The sequence below is a fragment of the Uloborus diversus genome, chromosome 1 (genome assembly GCF_026930045.1).
Source record: "Uloborus diversus isolate 005 chromosome 1, Udiv.v.3.1, whole genome shotgun sequence".
NCBI classification, from domain to species: domain Eukaryota; kingdom Metazoa; phylum Arthropoda; class Arachnida; order Araneae; family Uloboridae; genus Uloborus; species Uloborus diversus.
Window position 1 is genome coordinate 266960034 of NC_072731.1, and position 20494 is coordinate 266980527.

Below are 20494 nucleotides of genomic sequence, written 5' to 3' on the forward strand. Positions count from 1 at the left end.
CAAGTTATCACAACGTGGAACTGTAACATGGGCAAGCCAATAGGCGAGAAATTCACCATACATTATTTGTAAATATACCGGCGAACCAAAAGACCTTTTAATTTTCTATTACGGGCAAAGCCGTGCGGAAACCACTAGTTTGAAATAAAGCATTTGTTTGCAATAGAATATTTGCAACTTATTTATTTGTAGGTTATGATCAACTATTTGGCAACTGACATATGCCGAAAACAACTTATAAGAGAAAATACTATTTTCAATTTCACTCTCAGAATTTTAAAACTAATAGAATCCGAAATAGAACAAGTTTTATATTAGTACAAATAACTTTAATCAACACGATAAAAGCATCATAATAAGAAAAGTGCAATCCATTTTTAGTGCAAAAATCAGTTTTTTCAAAATATTAAATTCCAAATATGCATAGAATTTTATGCAAATACGCAGTACTACTAAAATGTCCTCTACTTTTATGGTATAATAGATGCAAATGGCATACCTCAAGTTTTATAAAATTTATTGAGCTATTGAAAGTTTATATATATTTTTTCTATTGTTTATTATTCTTTATTCTTTATTATTCCTTACTCCTTATTATTTTTTATTCTTTATTATTTTTATTTTTAATAATTTATTCCTTACATTTCCTTATTCCTTTTTACTTATTATTTTTATTTCTATCATTATTTATTCTTTATTATTATTTAATATTTATTAATAATTGTTCATTCTTTTTTTATTTTTATGCCTCACAATTGCTTACTATTTTTATTTCTCTTCGAATTTTAAAATTCACAGTATTCGAGATAGAATTAGAATTTACATCAATACAAATTACTTTAATCAACGCTGTGAACGCATAAAAATAATAAAAGAGCAATCGATTTCAATTTCAAAAACCAATTTCTTTAAAATGACAAATTCCATTCTGTTTAAAATTTTTATGCAAATACTAAAACCCGGGCTCTAAAATGTCCCGTGCTTTTATGGCAGAATAAAACACTCATGTTCCATGAAATTTATTGCGCCATTAAAATTCTTTATTATTTTTATTTCTACCCGAAAGGATGTAAAAATGCTTTCTTAATGTGTGTGGGTAAATGAGTTTTTGCATTGAAAATCTTGAAATAATAAAACTTTCGGGGATACTTTTAGGAGCTAAAATATAAAATAACTTTTATTATTCGCATGAATGGGGGAATTTTCGTAAAATGTTTTAGCTATTTTATTTTGATATTTGCGCTAAGTTTTAATGTTCTCCATTTTGAAAAAGGTCATATGATTTCTCCCATAAATGTTAGCAACAATTTGTTTAACAAAGGAATGTTTATGAATGCTCCGGTATACTGTAGTAGAACATTGGCGATGAAATGGTTTATCGCTGTTGAAGACCGTGATCTTTATACTTGGCGGCATTTGACAACTCTATGGCAACCCTATTAGTTTCCGCTATGTTTAGACTAGTGATGATTTATCGTTAAAAAAGTAGATCCGCGGATACGGATACGGATCATTAGTGTCAAGATCCGCGGATACGGATCTCAATTTTTTTTACCCAATTCAACTATCCATGTGTAAAATTTGTTACGGAAGGTATTCCGTCAGAATAATGGCAGTTTCTTCAAAAACAGTCAACTGCGGCAAAAATATAATTAAGACTCTATGACTTACTCTTTAAAGAAATATCCGTTAAAATTGAGGGAGAGTTGGAAGGAATGGACCAGCGCTGCATTAATGCTTAGATGGAATTAAAAACACACTCATACACACTTTTAAAACTTTTTTCCCCTTCCTTTTTGCAACGGGGGGGGGGATACTAATTGGCTTCTGAAATGATACCTTATAATTTAAATAGGGAATAAAGCCTAATTTAAACGGAATTTAAGAATCTTTTATTTAAATATTTAAAAATTTTCAGGATAGAAATGATCCGTTTAAGAACCGTCAGAAAAGTAACGGATACGGATTTATTTTCTCTTGGATATCCGCGGATACGGATACGAATACGGATATCCGGAAAATCACTAGTTTGGACTAAGGTACATAAAAATTACTTATTTGACGATATTATTTGTTATAAGGAAACCAACCGTCCGGTTTTTGTCCTGGCATTGTGGGTTGATGACCGGACTTGAAAAATGTCCGTATTTGCAGATTATATTCGTGAAATGTAAATATATGGCTTAGTGACAACTAAATTGATATAGCTTTTGTATTACTTGTGAATATTGCACACTATTCCGCTCAAATTGGTAAAATTCAGACAAAGATGAATGCCTTTGTTCTATAAGAAGAAAAATAAAGTTTAAGAAAACCTTAAATTTGTTTATGACAAATTAAATTTCTGAAATCAAGAATTGCAGCTAGGTGCTTTCTCCGTATTTCAAAAAAATATAATTTTGCTTGAATGTTAACTTCACCTTTTCAGATTTCTTTTTATGGATTGGCATGGTCTTTTTGACAATTGGTCTTTATGTATTTTTTGTAGATAATTATTGCGTTATTTTGTAGTAAGTTACCGCCCTAAGCCAGGGCTAAGACAGAAATACTTAAAATACACCGCCAGCTCAGTCATTCCATCCGAGGACTGCAGTTTCGTGCTTATTAGCACTCATCAGCCCGGAATAAGAACCACATAAGCTGGAGGCGAAAAATCTCTTAAGGAAGCCAAGAGAGCCAAACAAACAGGTATCTAATAAAAAATACCTTTTAAAATACCTTATAAAATACCTTAGCTTTGCCATCAATCTTTGAGTTGAACCGCACCATTGCTCCGGTCGCTCATCTGGTTTGCTAATTCTACATTAGCTACTAGTTTGTTTGGCTCTCTTGGCTCCCTTAAGAGATTTTTCGCCTCCAGCTCATGTGATTCCTATTCCGGGCTGATGAGTGCTAAAAAGCACGAAACTGCAGTCCTCGGATGGAATGACTGAGCTGGTGGTATATTTTAAGTAATTATTGCGTTACTTCGTCGCGAGTTTTTATTCTTGCGCGAACCATACCTTTTCGAAAAAGAAAGAGACAACAATAAAGGACTTTTGAATTAAATCGTATTTTAGCTATAAATGTAATATTTCATTTCAAAATATCCACAGGACGAATTGAGGCCTTTTCTTAATATTTGATAGTGTCGATAGAGAAAAATTTTGCAAATGTTTTTAATTATCATGAATTCTTGGATGATTTTATGGTGAAAAGATATCGAAAACGAAAATTAACCTTTGCTGTAATGGCGTGGAATAGCGTGTTTTCTTGTGTTTGATAGAAAGTCATTGAAGTTCTTGACCAAATTTCTAATTTTTTCTGTCAAAAAATAAGGCTAAATTTCCAATGAATTGCTAAACAAAAAACAAGGTTGGGTGGTTATTTGTGCATTAGATATTTAACTAAATTAATAAAAGAGATGTGAATGGTCTGACCAATCACAAAGACAGCAGAAACACTTACATCAGGCTGTGGTCGGAATTCTTGACGGTAGAATTTTTAACAGAAAGTTTGAATAGAATGTACTGATACTTTAAACAAAATTTACTGTTTTTACTTCCTTTTACAAAAAAGGAAGTATGGTATTCGCGAAAAAATTTTCACTCAAAATTCGGCCTCAATATCCATTTTTCTCACCCCCGAATGAATGTTGAGTTTTTTTTTTTTTTTTGACAGGATCACACGTGGATATTTACCTAGGAACGTACAGACACTTGAAATATCCATTTTGACGACCCCCGTGTTAATTAGAACGAATTTTCTTGTGACGTCCGTATGTACGTATGTATGTGCGTATGTGTGTATGTATCTCGCATAACTCAAAAACGGTATGACCTAGAAAGTTGAAATTTGGTACGTAGACTCCTAGTGGGGTCTAGTTGTGCACCTTCTCTTTTGGTTGCGTTCGGATGTTTCTAAGGGGGTCTTTTGCCCTTTTTTCGGGGGGAAATCATTGTCAATTTCGATGTAAACTCAAGTTGTGTTATAATTTGTCGGATACTTGGCGATATATCGACAGTCTTTTGGTCGTCAAGTTTTTTCGCCAACTTGGCGACAAATTTGGCGATTTTTTTCTTTCTTTTTTTTTCTTTTTAATTTGGTTTCAATTTGTCCACTGTTGGTGATATTTAGAGAGTAAACAATTGAATCACATTAAAATTGCCAATAATGGAGAAATGTCATTAATTTGGATTAAAAGAAAGTCATGTGATTACACATCAGCTCGTTTTTATTTATTTAAATGCTTAAAAAAGGAATAAAGGAAACATTTTTTTTTAACCAGACAATCTGAAAATGAAAAACGTGTTCTAAATAAATTCATTTAACTACTTTTGGTACAAGACACTCCCAAGTTGGACTCGATTTAAAGAATAAATCGTTGAGAACTACTGTATCTCTAAGAGTGGAAAGTTTTGTAATATTCAAAAACGGTGCAGGAATAATAACACGTACAAATAGGATCCCACCCGATTTTTTTTTTCCAAAAATGAACATTTTTTTTTGCATGCATAAAAGAGCAGTTGATAATATTTATTTATTACCGGTGACGTAGTTTTGGTTCCTCAATGATTCGTTTTCATGTATTTCCTTTGTGACGAGTGAAAGAATAGGTCGCAAAGGATAAGTATTCAGGGAAAAAAAAATACTACAAACAGTGTGGCAGAAATCGAGCATGTGCTATATATCAACCAATAGCAAAGCAAATAAAAATAACGAACGCCGGTAGCGGTGTAGAATTAAAAAAAAAAAAGTTTGAACTTCTGTTTTGCAGAAAAAAAATGAGTAATGAAGTTTAAAACTATAAAAATTGAAAGTTTTAAATAAAACAAATTAGCAAATATATTATTACTGATATGCCAAAGCATTTGCTTATGGCTTTTTGATCGATATTCTAATGTCTAAAGGTTTTTTATAAAATGAAAAAGCATTTGAAAATAAAACCGCGAGCCTCAAAAACGGTTAACCCCCCGATACGGGTATGCCTCGTAAGCAGAAATAATTTAATCAGGTAATTTATAATCTTGCACACAACCATTTTAAAATAAAAAAGGAAAAACTATACATGGGAAAAATAATAGCATGCATAAGTAATTAAAAAAGTTCCACTTTCCCGAAAAAATGCATAGGTTTTTTTATACGACCCAATAACATAAATCTTTTAGTAATTTAGTAAATTACAAAACATCGTTTGAAAAATAGATTATTCAATTAAAAGAAAGAATGCGGGATTTTGTTTATGCTTGGTAAAAAAGGGGGAGATGGAGAAAAAAGGTTTCCTGAAAAGTTTTATTAAGACTAGGTGACTGAAATAATTAAACTATCCCAAAATGAAATGTAAATAGTTTTTCTCCCAATCTCAATAAATATTTGACTTGTTTCTTCTTTTCGTGCGAAAAACGTAAAACAAATTTTGAAACCTGTGAAGAAATGCTAAGTAACTAACTCCTTTTGTTTAACTGTTTGTTTTTTAAGAAGATACAAAGTGTTTTTTCCGTTAAATATTTTTATGGGAATTTAAAAAATAAAAAATTGGCTAGAGTGTAGCGTTGGCGATATAATGATTTTCTCGATATTGGAAGCTAAAGATTTACTTGTTGGCGACACTCTGCAACTATAAGGCAACCATAGTGTTTGCGGCCATATTTGGTCAAAGTGACGACGATGCTACTGTCCAACCACGGATTGTATGGAATTTTCAAGCGTCCAGATGAGACGAATCTATCTGAATGAGGGGGAAAAGTAAAAAATTAATGCGTGTATTCCGCTTATTTGAATGAGACTCTGCTTCTGCAAAAGTTGGCATCGCTAAAAATAATAGATTTGTCCATTTCCGGCTGTAAAACGGATGTTTGTCTTTCCATACAATCCGTGATCAGACAGTTTTTGGTTGACGATGTCATACATTATTTTGTCTTTTTACGGTACTTTTGAATAAAACAAGCTATAAAATAAGATTAAAAAGATCATTCAAATGTGAAAATAATCCTCCAAGTTAATAAATAGTTACACACTAAAACAAGTACTGTAGGTAAAAACAAATTACTAATGTGGGAAATTATTTGATTCGGAATGGCAACAGCAAATCATGCTTCCTACCATGAACTCGAATCAACCGTTCAGTCACCATTGAATTACTGTCGTTGTTGGTTGAACCAACGTACAATTTTTCGATGCTTTGACATGACGAAAGTCACTCCTTTGAGATGGGACTTATACTTCCAATTTTCGATATTTAAGTGCACTATATATGTATATACTTTCAAACTAACAGTTCTAAATTAAAATGTGTTTTTGAATCTTCAATAAGCGTTTCTCAATCTTTTGAATTTGATGTGGCAAGTTTAATGACTAAACCATTTTTCGTCACTAAATTTGATTGAAAATAAATATTTCGAAACAATAGCATATAAGTAAGTTAACGATGCAAGTAATGCATTTTATTACTTGTGCCTCAATAGTTTTTAAGTTTCTGTAATTAAAACATTCTTCACATAGATTAGTTACCCTAGGTTTGCTTAAAAATTAAAGAATTAAAATTGTAAAGAACAATCACCAAGTATGCATCACATTTGTAACACAAATTTCCAAACATGCTGAACACACGAAAAACATCTAACCTTTCTTACGACGCTGAAAGTAGAGGTTGACTCGGCATAAAAAAGAAAGGGATTAATCTGCGAAATGTGTGTTTCAGGTTCAGCGTAACTCTAGAATACTTAAAGCCAAACGCAAGTTTTGCAACTTATTTCAGCCAATCAGTCTTACAATTGAAAAGTACTCTGCTGTAGAAAAAATGCAAAAGAAATTATAGTTTCCATTAAAAAATTGTTTAAAAAGTGGTTTAAAGTTTACTCGAAAGTTGTTTAACCCTAGAGAAGTCGCGCTTCGATCGATTCCCCGCCCGTTGTCAGATATTTCACTCTATCCCACCTCCCTGTATTCTAATAATGGGGCCCATCAGTGTAGCTGAAGGTCAGACTCTCCCCAGCCCACACACTTAGTTCTGAGAATTTTCTTCGGTATTTCAAGGTTGCATAGCTTTTGGAAATGTATGTTGGTCATTTAGACCAATAGCGCGCCATCCTAGTCAGGTGTCATTTTCTCCTCGGCACTTCCTTTCTTCTGCTTTCGTCTCACGGATCGCTACGGCGGGGAAAAGACCGAAGCGCGAGCACTGCGTAACAAAAGGAAACGCGACTTTTCTAGGGTTAACGCAGCTGCATAAACTTTCAAATGCTAACTTTTGCACTCTAAACGTGAGAACTTGCAAAAGAGCTTGTAAAGTTCATACAAAGTTGCTTAATTCAGCAATATGATTAGTAATAGTTTAAACTATCCTAATGACGGGATGATTAAACAACGTTAAAAGATACATAATTTAAAAAATACACTGCACCTCACATTTGAAGCTGTCAGAAGTAAAGGGATGTACAGGGACTTGAAAAGTTTTGATTAAAACTGGTGCAAAGTTCATATCCTCGGTATGCTTCGGTTGACTTTTTTTTTCTTCTAAATAATGCTGCATAGCATAATCTGAATACGGTGCAATAATTTGTAGCTTTATATTGCCTGATAGTTAAAAGTAATTTCATTTTAATCTCAAAAGCAAAATTAATTAAATTAGTCTGACACGCGGAATTCCCATTTTTCGTAATCAAAATTGAAACAAGAATCTGCGGATATCGTTGGACGACATTTCAAATTTCCTCCCCCTACCCCTTTTACCCTATTAGAATTATTATATAAAGCATCACAAAAGAAAAGCTTTAAGCTCCGCTTCTGGCTGATATTTTTTGGTGAATCAGTGCCATTTACTGAACAGGAACAGGTATCTTTCATTATTATTATTCTTCGAACGTCTGTGTGACGTATTTTGGCAACTCTGAAAATGTTCTACCTACGGCGGACAGCAGTTGCAACGAGGCTTTAGCACACAAGAAAACACTCATTCTACAATCTCAGGCGACCTTTTACCATTTTAGGGTCGCCCCCCCCCCACACACACACTAATCAATTTACCGGCAAAACGCGATAGAAAAAGAAAGCATCCCATCCTATAATTGAGCAAATATTCGTATTCAGGGTTCATTTGCGGCTTCTGGGCCACGTGATGATCCTCAGCGGAAGTTCGGGAGCACGCAAATGCTAACAGAACATCAGAAGGTGATTGGCTGACAGCGCAGAATAAATAAGAAAATGATCGGATGAGCAAATGAAACAAAGAATGTGTAGGATTACAAAAGAAATCTACCTAATGAGCTGGTTCTTATTTTTGCTCGTTTTCTTATACGATGTAATTTGCTCGTCCATCTAAAAAGGAAATTATTCGCACGTTCTTGTAGTATTTTTGGAATGCGGTCGGCAGGAGCTAACACAGCTTCAAGAAAGAGTAATTTCGTTTACAGTCTTATAAAAACAATTACTCCAAGAGTTCATGTTATAATTGTAACCTGGATTATATGCACTAAAAATCATCAAAATATTAAAAAGTATAAAATATGCACTAAAAGCTGAACAATATACCCAAAAATTTTAAAAATATGCACAAATGGTAAGCCTCTTTAAAAAGGTCTGAATGACATCTGAATGAAAAATAGGTGGTATTTTTTCATTTGATTACTAAGGTGATTTATTAAAACAACTACAGTGGCTCCAAAAAGTGTTCGTACACTTTGAAATTTTTTAGTAAAACCAAAATAACGCGAAACTGAATTCGAATTTGAAGTCCAATATTTTTTCACATCATTCCTATGTCATTCTAAATAAAACCCTGTAGTTTTTTCAAAATATGGACGCATCGTGTTTTCGGAATGGGTTAAAAAACGAAGAGACGAGAGAAATAATAATTCACAAAAGTCATCGTACACTCAAATATTTTCGAATAAATTTATGATTAAAATTACCATATGTCGTTTATTTATTATTTTTGCATTATGTTGACCCTTAAAAGTCATTTGGCTTTATATTTTTGTACATTTATACCTTAATATTGTGCTTATTATTTTAAAATGGCTGGTGTTCTTAAAAAACCACAAACACCATTATAAATTTAAATTTTTTCCTCACAGTAGCAGTTAATTGGTTTGAAATGTGTCTAAATTAGTTAGTTTATTCCAATCTATAGTAAAGTGCTCGATAAAATGCTTCAAAGGAAAGAATCGGACCGAAAACAAGGTAAGAAAAGGTCAACCGGCAAAGTTGACAAAGCTTGATCGGAAATTTACAGTAAATAAATTCATGCAAAATACACATTTGAGAGCTATATAAATTTCTGCAGAGTTAAATGAAAATTTTTACATTTAATTTTCACCTAAAATTGTTTGCAAAGTTCTCTGATTAGCTGGATTAAATGGGACCTCTTCCCGCAGAAATTTTCTTGGTCGTGCGAAAAACAGAAAGCTTACGCTTTTCGTCGCTAAATCAATGATAAATAAGCTCAAAACACTTTGGAACGTCTTACTTACAGATAAAAATGAACTCAACATTTTTGGTTAAATTGTTGTATAATTGTAAATAGAAGAAAAAATTAGGAACTTAATCTTAAGAACTTATTTGGACCAGTTAATCAGGACGGTGAAGGTGTTGTTGTGTGAGGGTGCATATCATCATCAGGACTTCGCAGTTTGGAATTTTTTGATGAAATAATGAATCATGCTGTTCATTTAAATTATTTTAAAAACCAATTTTATACTCTTAGCCTAAAATTTTGTTATCGGAAACAACTTTGTTTTTTTTTAATCAAGATAACGTTAAGAAGCACGCGGTTTTCAACGTTTGCGTCTAGTGCCTTAAAAATTGTCCTAAAGTTTAGAAAATACACCTTCAATCTCCAGATTTGAACTTAATGTAACATATTTAGAGATATATGGAGGCTAGATTACGAAAATACGGCTTTGTAATGAAAATAGAGTTGGAAACAGTAAGACTCGAAGTGTGGTTGAACACTTACTCAGAAATTACACAAAAAAAAAGAAAGAAAAAAGAATGAAATCTATTCCAAAACGTTTAAAAGGTGTTGTTGATACCGCATGATATTCTACTAAATAATAACTTAATAATCAGTTATATATAGACATTTTTTAAAGTGTACGAAGACTTTTGTGAGATAACATTTCCGGCACTTTTTGGTTTTTGATTTTTAAAAAATTAAGTTTTAATATTTAAAAAAAAAATTCATGTAGTTTTGTTGAAAATTAATCATAGATCTTAGAATTAAATACCTATTCCGAAATATTAATTCTAACCAATGGATAGGGTCCTATTTCCTTGAAAGTCTAGGTGTACGAACACTTTTGGGTGCCACTGTATTTATACGCAAATGAATTTGCTGTTATGGGAAGGTGACGGGTAGTATCTGCTGATTTTTCTTTTTCCATTTTTTTTTCGAAAGCCCGGGAAAATTACCCCTGGAGAACATTTACTCCTTAGAATTTCAAAAAAAGGAACCAAGACTGTAAAATCACCAGAAGAAGAGTTCTAGGCATTTTTAAGCCTAACGAAACAGCATTTTCATGTCCGAAAATTATCTCTTGCGCGATGCCATTTTAAATTAGCGCAAATAAAACCATTCAGAAGGTTGCCACTTTGTTTTCACGACTGTGACTTTTTTTTTTGAAATAAAAATTTCCCCTTTTGATTATTATTTGGCGATTTATCTTCTTCTTCTTCTTTTTTTTTTTTTTTTTGTACTTCCAGCAGAAGATCATCAAGGATTTTAGCTGTATTTATGGAGGGTTGCGTTTAATTTATTCTGAAACTTCTGATTCGTCGTTTTCTCTCTTTAGGAATGATTTTTTTGACGGGAAACTTTACAGTATTTTTTTCTCCAATTGAAGCCCGATTGTTGAACATGCGCCACTTAACTTTACTTTTATTTTCGAGGTAGACCATGCAACGCCGGCCTACGTAGCTAGTAGTAAAACAAACTAAAAAAGCATGAGCCACGTTCAGAGCTAGGAAGGCCAAAGTGATCACACACATGAGGATTATTAAGAAGGGGAAAATACTCTGCTCTATAGAAAAACGTATCTCTCCCTTTGAGAGCATCATAAAAAACAGAAACTTTTATACTTTTAAGCGGTAACACTTATCTTAACGTTAAAGATAACACACCCTCAATATGAATGGAGCATTAAAAAGAGAAAGTAAACAGGGCGAATACTTCCAGTTTTCGATGCACTCCCCCCATTGGATAAACACCGAAAACCGTACCGGGAGATATCTTTTGTTTTTATGTGAGGCATAACCCTGAACTAAGTTTGATGTTCCACTTCTCTCCGCTTTATGCATCCGTTTCTTGCAGGAAGAACTCAGCTTTTCGGTTGAGCATTACTCAGCATAATATATATATAAAAAAAATAATTTGAATTTTTACATCTTAAATTCAAATTATGTTTTTCGCAATCATGAGTGTGTATATGTAGGCATGTGTGTTTGTGTGGGGGGTTATGTGCTTGTGTGTACGGGTTATGTGTATGTGTATGTAGACATGTGTGTGTGTCTGTGGGGGGGGGGTTGTGTATGTGTGTGTAGGAATATGTGTGTATGTGTTTGTGTGTGTGTATGTGTTTGTGTATGTGTGTGCAGATGTATGTGTGTGTAGGAATATGTGTGTATGTGTTTGTGTGTGTGTATACGTGCGTGTGTGTGTGTGTGTGTGCGTGCGTGTGTAGTTGTGTATGTATGCGCGTGCGTAAAGGACATGGATGCAGCCTGGAGACGGCTTTCGTTATAGGAGCAGCATCGTGAGGAGCCGGTCGACGGTGATGGTGCGGAGGGTGACGGTGAGAAAAATCAAAGGAACGTCAAAAACAGTCAAGTGAGAACAATAAGCAATCGTGATTGCTCAAAAAAAAAAAAAAAAAAAGTTTCATTTTCTCGAAAAAAGGAAACGTGTCCTTTCGTTTTTCGCAGGGTACGGGAAAAAATGATCATGAAGTTCCTGACCTTTAAAAGGAAAAGTTGCTAGGACAAAGCCAGGATTTGCTTTCGGGGGAGGGAGGAGGGGGGAAGCAACCTAAAATCTCAGACAAAAAAGTAGTCATACATGATGCGGGAGTTCAAACCCATCATATATAATGTTATTTGTCTCATCCTCTTTTTCTATGAACTTTACGTTCAAAGTCAATCTTAAATCTAAAAACGAGCTGATGTGTGCATCACATGACTTCCTTTTACTCCAATTTAATGTCATTTCCCCATGATTGGCAATTTTATTGTGATTCAATTGTTTACTCTCTAACTATCACCAACAGTGGCCAAATTGAAACCAAATTTAAAAAAAAAAGCCAAATTTGTCGCCAAGTTGGCGACAAAACTTAGTGACCTAAAGACTGGCGATATATCGCCAAGTGTCCGACAAATTATAACACCACTTGAGTTTACATTGAAATTAACAATGATTTCCTCCCAAAAAGGGGCAAAAGACCCATTTAGGAACATCCGAATGCAACCAAAAGGGAAGGTGCACAATTAGATTCCACTAGGAGTCTACGTACCAAATTTCAACTTTCTAGGACATACCGTTTTTGAGTTATGCGAGATACATACACACATACGCACATACATACGTACATACGGACGTCACAAGAAAATTTGTTGTAATTAACTCGGGGGTCGTTAAAATGGATATTTTGGGTGTCTGTAGGATCTTAGGCATATATCCACGTGTGGTCGGGTCGAAAAAAAAATTAAACATTCATTCAGGGGTGAGAAAAATGGAACTTAAGGCCGATTTTTGAGTGAAAATTTTTTCGTGAATACAATACTTCCTTTTTTGTAAAAGGAAGTAACAAAATTTTTTGATATCAAACACTATGTAAGAGTAAGAAACTAAAGAAATGGGGAAAACAAAACACTCACTTATTTTCACAAAATGCTACATAACAACTCCTCTCAACTCAAAATTTTTCGCATACGTGTACTCTCCTTTTAACCCATATCTTCCATCACCACATACCAGCAGTATTTCAGTCAATATTTTCACCCAAACACTGAGCCTTCTTTCTTTATCTTATTTTTTGATACGTAGATAGACTTATATAATCTGTAACACTGCTCGGACAAATGGTCTTTGTGCGGCCCGTTTCTTAAGTGGTTCGAAATATAATACCGGACTCGGAGCGTGACAGATCTCAGTCTAAACTGTTTTCTTTCGAGTGAAACTTGAGCTGTCTTGGGAGGTAATTAGTACTTGGAGTGAGAAATACTCAGTTGATAACATTAGGTGCTTGTGCATTTGAGCATCGCGCTTTTAAGCGATAAGATATTTTATGGTTCCAAATAAAATAGTATATTATTTGACAATGTTAAGTGAAATTATCTTTTAGTACACGTTTTTGAGCAAATGCTACAGCATATATTGTTTTATAACCAAGTAAAATATTGTTTTACCTTGATAATGTTATGTAACTCTTTTTTAGCTCATTTTTTTCAGTACTTTTGTATTTTTACTTCCTTTTATAAAAAAGGAAGTATTGTATTCGCAAAAAAATTTCCACTAAAAATCGACCTTAATTTCCATTTCACTCGTCACCAGATGAATGTTGAGTTTTTTTTTTCGACTCGACCGCACGTGGATAAGTAAGTGTCTAAGAACGTATAGACACGCGAAATATCCATTTTGACAATTCCCGAGTTAATTATTACGAGTTTTATCGTGACGTTTGTATGTACGTATGTATGTATGTATGTGCGTATGTACGTATGTGCGTATGTATGTCGCATAACTCAAGAACGGTATGTCCTACAAAGTTGAAATTTGGTACGTAGACTCCTAGTGGGGTCTCGTTGTGCACCTCCTCTTTTGGTTGCATTTGGGTGTTTGTAAAGGAGTCTTTTGCTCCTTTTTGGGGTGAAATCATTGTTTATTTCGGTGTAAACTCAAGTGGTGTCATAATTTGGCGGACACTTGGCGATATATCGCCAGTCTTTTGATCGCCAACTTTTGTCGCCCGCTTGGCGACAAATTCGGATTTTTTTTTTAAATCTGGTTCCAATTTGGATATTGTTAGTGATATTTAGAGAGTAAACTATTAAATCACATTAAAATTGCAATAATGGGGAAGTAATATTAAATTGGAGTAAAACGGACTGCATTCAACACACAGTCTAGCATCCCGTATCCCAGATGATTTGGGGATGGATTTTTGATCAAGGAGTTGGTGGGCTTCACTTTGTGCAAGGAACAGTAAACGCTCAGATGTATATCGGCATTTTGGAGGAGAAATGGCTTCCTACTATCCGGGATCGCTTTACTTCAGTTCCAAACGTCATTTTCCAGGATGATTCTGCTCCGTGCCACACGCAAAACTGGTAAATAACAGCTCAAAAACCTTTATTCTGCATTTGACTTAAATTGACTTGGGGTAAGTTCTCTAAACTCACAGGCAGGTTCAGAAATGGAAAAATGAGCATGGGGTCAGCCGTTTGCCACGGCCCGGAAACAGCCCCGATCTACGTAAACAATGATGGGATTCCTGCTGCTAAATGTTTATTTCTTAAGTTTTGCAGGATTTCACATACATTCATCGCTAATCGGTCGACCAAAACTTCTCACAGAATCCAATTGTTCAATTGTTATGAAAATGCGAAAGTGATGCTTTTTTTTTTTTTTTACCAGCACTGTACATAAAAATCAAAAGCCATTTTTTCCGTTTTAAATTTCAGAGAAATTTATTTTCTCCAAATGACTTTTATGTACAGAAGCGATAAAAACATTTTTTAAGAGTTAATGAAGCGTAAAACAACTGAAAATCACAATCATTTAAGCCAAAAAAACTAATTACCATTAACTGTCACCTACATTTAGTAGTCGTTTGCGGGAATCAAATAACTTTCTTAACAGAAGATCCTTCCCCTGTTAAAAAGACAATTACTTAATGAAAACCATATTAAACAGTTGCGATAACTCGATGAAAGTTTCCCAATTATCATTATAACTTTTCCGACCACAGCCAAATGAAAAGAGCGCGTAGTGTAATAAAACTAATTGATTTATTGAAACGGAGTTTTATGGATGCTGAATATTCAGTAGAATTATCGTTACTGAGGTCTTAGCCTGAACACGCACAAAGAGGTAAATCTTTGTGAATTGTATTAGTTAAAGTAATTGGGAAAATTGGTTATGTTGTATCTAGAACTATTTTCCGAAGTCTTTCTGAAATTGAGCAGTAATTAATGTTTTCTGAGCCAGTTTTAGAAAATTATAATGCTGTTCTGTCATGCAAACTCTGCAAACTTTATGATGTGTATTTTCAAATAATTAATGAAAAGAAAAATTTGTTTCTTGCCTTCCACTTTCTGAGAACTTTTACAGAGAAATGAATTTTTGCCCTTCGTTACTAATAATAAAGCTGAAAGTCTCTCTGTCCGGATCTCTCTCTGTCTGTCAGGAACTCTGTGACGCGCATAGCGCCTAGACCGTTCGGCCGATTTTCATGAAATTTGGAAAGTTAGTTTGTAGCATGGGAGTGTGTCCCTCGAAGCGATGTTTCGAAAATTCAGTGTGGTTCTTTTTCTATTCCAATTTTAAGAGCATTTTCCCGAGCAAAATTATCATAAGATGGATGAGTAAATTACGAAATTATCATAACGTGAAACCGTAACGTTGCCACAAGCCAATGGGCGAGAAAATTCACAATACATTATTTGTAAACATACAGGTGAACCAAAAGTCTTTTTAATTTTCTATTACCGGCAAAGCCGTGCGGGTAACACTAGCAAATTAATAAAATCAAATTCGTACATTTTTGTAGAACTGAACTCATAATATTACATGTCTCATAACTCATAAGTAATATAATATATTTACGTAAATAAACTATTTTCCGCCAACAACGAGCGAAACAAAGTTCACTCTCCATCAAAACATCTCAACTATTTCATGAAAATTTCTTTCACCGTTGAAACTCTCATGAAACAATAAATAGCGTAAACAACAGTTAAATTAAATAGCGCAGACACACAAGCATTGCAGACGGTAATAAATTAATAGCAATTATAAAGCGCAGTACAGGATCAATTTAAATTTCACTAACAATTGTCATTAAAAAACAGTATCAGAGTTTATTAAACGTAAAGCAACTGAGAATCACAGTCGTTTTCTCAAAAAAATAAAATAACAATCATCATTTTTCGCAGTCATCACTTTTTAACAGTAGTTTGCAGGAATTAAGTAATTACTAGCTGCGTGCCCGGCGTTGCACGGGCTACCTAAAAAATGAAAGCCGATAGAAAGATGCGCCAAAGTACATCATTTGTGACGTATAAAGACCACGGCTTGTTTGAAAAATCGGATATTTTAAAAAATTAATTAAAAAATAACTGTTGGGAAAATAAAATTATTTTCTGGGTCCTTGTTTTTTTTTTTTTTTTTTTGCTTGTTCTATCAATTTCTGTGACTAAAAGTAGTACTCTTGTTTGAATTAAACAATCCCATTATCAAAATCTTCTCACCAAGATTTATATCAGTGGGAAGTGTTTGCCAAGATTGTTTATATTACACGAAAACAGGAAAATTCACATTCTAAATCAGTACTATGCAAACTAATAATAAATTGCATGTAAATCACTCATTTACTTTACGACGTGAAATAAAACTTAAATGCTTCATTTATTGTATTTGTTATGATTCCCTAAAGTATTTTAGGTCGAATACTCCCGAAAGAAACATTACTTAATTATTTGAATTGAGGAAAGCCTCAAAAAATCACGCACGAAACAAAGACAATATGAAACGTTAAATTAGCAATCGACGGAAAGTTGAGATGAAGCACTGAAAAATAATTTGAATGGAGAAAAGCCTTCGAAAAATAGGGATTTGATTTTGAAATCTAAGAGTCATGATTAATAGTTTTTAATTGATAGCTCCGCTAATTATTATCAGAGGATTATGTTAAATAGCCAAACTTGAAGACGGAAAGATGACGAATCCATCGATACCTGGTTCGATGGTCAGTTCACTGTCGTTCGGGAGAAGAAGCTTGGACATAGATAGATAGATACTCAGATTTTATATGTATAAGACTAGCTGCGTGCCCGGCGTTGCACGGGCTACCTAAAAATGTAAGAGCAGTACAGTTGATGCTTTTGTAGTACACTGACACTAGTTTCTAACGCGTTAAGGAATAAATAAATGCGCGTAAAGCAAGGTTTGCAAAACACCAGTAAAACATATTTTTGCCAAAACACCTCATCAACGTTAATAATCGTTATCAATGATACAAGTTATGAGTACATTTTCAGTCAGCACAAAAGGGGAAAATATATGCATTATCAACTATAATCTTTACTCACGTTAAACTGAATTACATCTGATAGACTATATCGGAAATATTTATGCACAATAACAATCCGCTTTTTACATAAAATAGTCTACTACCCGGCGTTGCCCGGGTGTTTATTAATGCAACATACCACTCAGATAAATATTTGGATGGATTCTATCCACATGGTCGTACAAGAATTACATCAATCCGTTTTCCAGGTACAAACCCTCAAAGAACTCAAATAACTTGTAAATCACTCATTTACTTTACGACGTCCACGGTCCTCCTCGAAAATGAAAGTTATGTCATGTGACGCGTATTTAACAATCAGGCTTGAACCAAAAAAAAAAAAAAAGTCACTGAAATTTTGCGGCAGATTGCGGAAAACCCCAAAAAGTAAACATTTTAAATCCCCTGATTACAGGAAAAGCCTCAAAATAAAAACAAGAATTTTACCTGTTCATATTCGAGAAAAAAAATGGCAACAGATCTTTCATCTCAATGATTTTCTTCACCCGCTATACATTTTAATAAAAGCATTGTTATGGAAAGTTGAGATGAAGCACTGAATAATAATTTGAATGGAGGAAAGCCTTCGAAAAATAGGGATTTGGTTTTGAAATCTAAGAGTCATAATTAATAGTTTTTAATTGATATCTCCGCTAATTATTACCGGAGGATTATGTTAAATAGCCAAACATGAAGACGGGAAGATGACGAATCCATCGATACCTGGTTCGATGGTCAGTTCACTGTCGTTCGGGAGAAGAAGCTTGGACATAGATAGATAGATAGATAGATAGATACTCAGATTTTATATGTATAAGATATGTATAAGATCTTACTAGAGGATTCTTCCAATGTTATAAAAACAATTGCCTAATGAAGACCATATTAAACAGTTGCGATAAATGGAAAGTTTCTCAATGCCGTTGTTTCCTTCAATCAAAAGTAGTACTTTTAGTCACTGAAATTGATAGAATAAGCAAAAAATAAATAAATAAATAAATAAATAAATAAATAATATGGACAAAGAAAATTCTTTCATTTTCCCAACAGTTATTTTTTAATTATTTTATTAAAATATCCGATTTTGCAAACTAGGCGTGGTTTTGATGACGTCACAAATAATTAACTTTGCCGCATCTTTCTACCGCGATTCCACGTTATGATAATCAAGAGGCGAATTAACATTGCGCTCTACGCTTGCTATCAACCCAATCGTTGGCACTTGAGTAAAGTTGCGAGTTAAATATTTTGATCTGTGAATGGCAACACTGAATGGCATTTCATCATTTGTGATGTCATCGGCAGAAGCGTTAAACGATGAAAGAGCACCGATTTAAGTATTTTTTTAAAAATATTAAACTTAAAGAAATTATTTAAAAAATGGTCAGACCTATGTTTTTAAGCATGCACTTTCAGAAAAAAATACTTTTAAAATTTTGGAAACAACCGCATTATAAAAGAAAAAAAAAAGTCTCTTAACTGCAGTAAAACTAATACATTTGTTGAAAAGAAGTTGTATGACTGCTGAATATTCAGTGGAATTATCATCGCTCAGTTCTTAACCTAAGCTCACACAAATATTGCATCGGCAATATTGCAGCGAGAGCTAGTTTCCAGGTATTGTAAGCCTCTGAAATAGGGCAGTTATTAGTATTTCGTGAATCTATTTCAGACAGTCAAAATAGGGCTCCATAAACGTTGCCTGCGTTTGTGATGTGTGGTTATATAATTCAGTAAACGATATATATATTTTTCCATTCCACTTATTTAAAAGTTTATTCCTGCACTTTCGTGAATGAAAAACAATCTTTATTTTATAATGTTAAAAAACGACTTTTAAGGAAGTCTGAGACAGAAAAATCGTCATTTAAAAAAAAAAAAAACTTTTTCGTGTTTTTCTGCTTAAAAGGACGTTTAAATCTTGTGTCTATCTTAATTAGAACCAAAGGTATAATTATTTTCGTTACATGCATTTAACTACTGTTATATTTAATTTTGAAACTTTAAACGCGTTTTCCTCCATGATGCATTTTTTCTCGATTTTTCGCATTCAAACTTATATAAGTCAAGAACTGATAAAGATAAAGTGATTAAATTTGAATCAAATCTTTTTCAAACAGTTCATTTTAATTTTTATTCGGCGAATTTGAAAAAAGAAAAATCGTTTATTGCAAAAAATATTATTAAAACAGAAAGTATCTTTGAATTTAAAAAAAAAAAAAATCATATATTTTCGATTTTTTATTGAATTAATATTTTTTAAATCGCCGAATGGAAATTAAAGCATATATTTGTGCACATTTTTTTTTGTAAAACATTTGAAAATTGACCAAAAAAATTTTGAGTTTAGTTATTTAAAGCAACCCCATTTAAAAAAGAAAAACAAAAAATAAATTAAATTTAAATAAAAAATGATTGTTTAAATATGTATGTTATGAGTTTGCTTGTTAAATATATGTTAATGAGTGCAAAAAATTTCAAAACTCTAAACTGTTGAATAAACTCTTTTTCGAAATGTGTTTTGGACCAACTTAATGACATATAATTACATGAAATATAAAATAATATTCGGGGATATTTCGATAATTGGGAATCTGGCGATCTTTTTTCATTGGCGTCAACTTTTGGCTCCAGTGCCTGCACGAGAGGTATTTTTCTTTGCAAATCAAAACAAAGAGATCGGAAACATCTATTCACATAGGGTTACTATAAATCAGCAGGGATACCAAAATAAAATTATTTACGCCAAAAATGAGACGACCGCGGAAGATTCCCAATTATCGAAATATTCCCTAATATTCCCCGCCAAGAACGAAAGGGGAAAACAACATTCAATATCTATCAAAATATTTCGGCTATTCCATCTAACTTTTATTTTACTTGCCATTACAAAAATAGTAGATAGTTCTGCGATAATTGAATTAAATAATACAAAGAGATGTTACAAAACAGGAAAGGCGATAAATTTGTGTACCGTCTGACCACTTTGGGAGATGGAAAGGCTGACATCCGGACAAACAGAATTTTTCTGCACAAAAAAAAAATTAACTTGTATTTTGACATCTTGAATTCAAATTATGTTTTTCGCAATCACGAGTGTGTATGTAGGCATGTGTGTTTGTGTGTGTGTGGGGGGTATGTGTGTTTGTGTGTGTGGGGGGGTATGTGTGTTTGTGTGTGGGGGGGGGGTATGTGTGTTTGTGTGTAGGCATGTGTGTTTGTGTCTGAGTGCT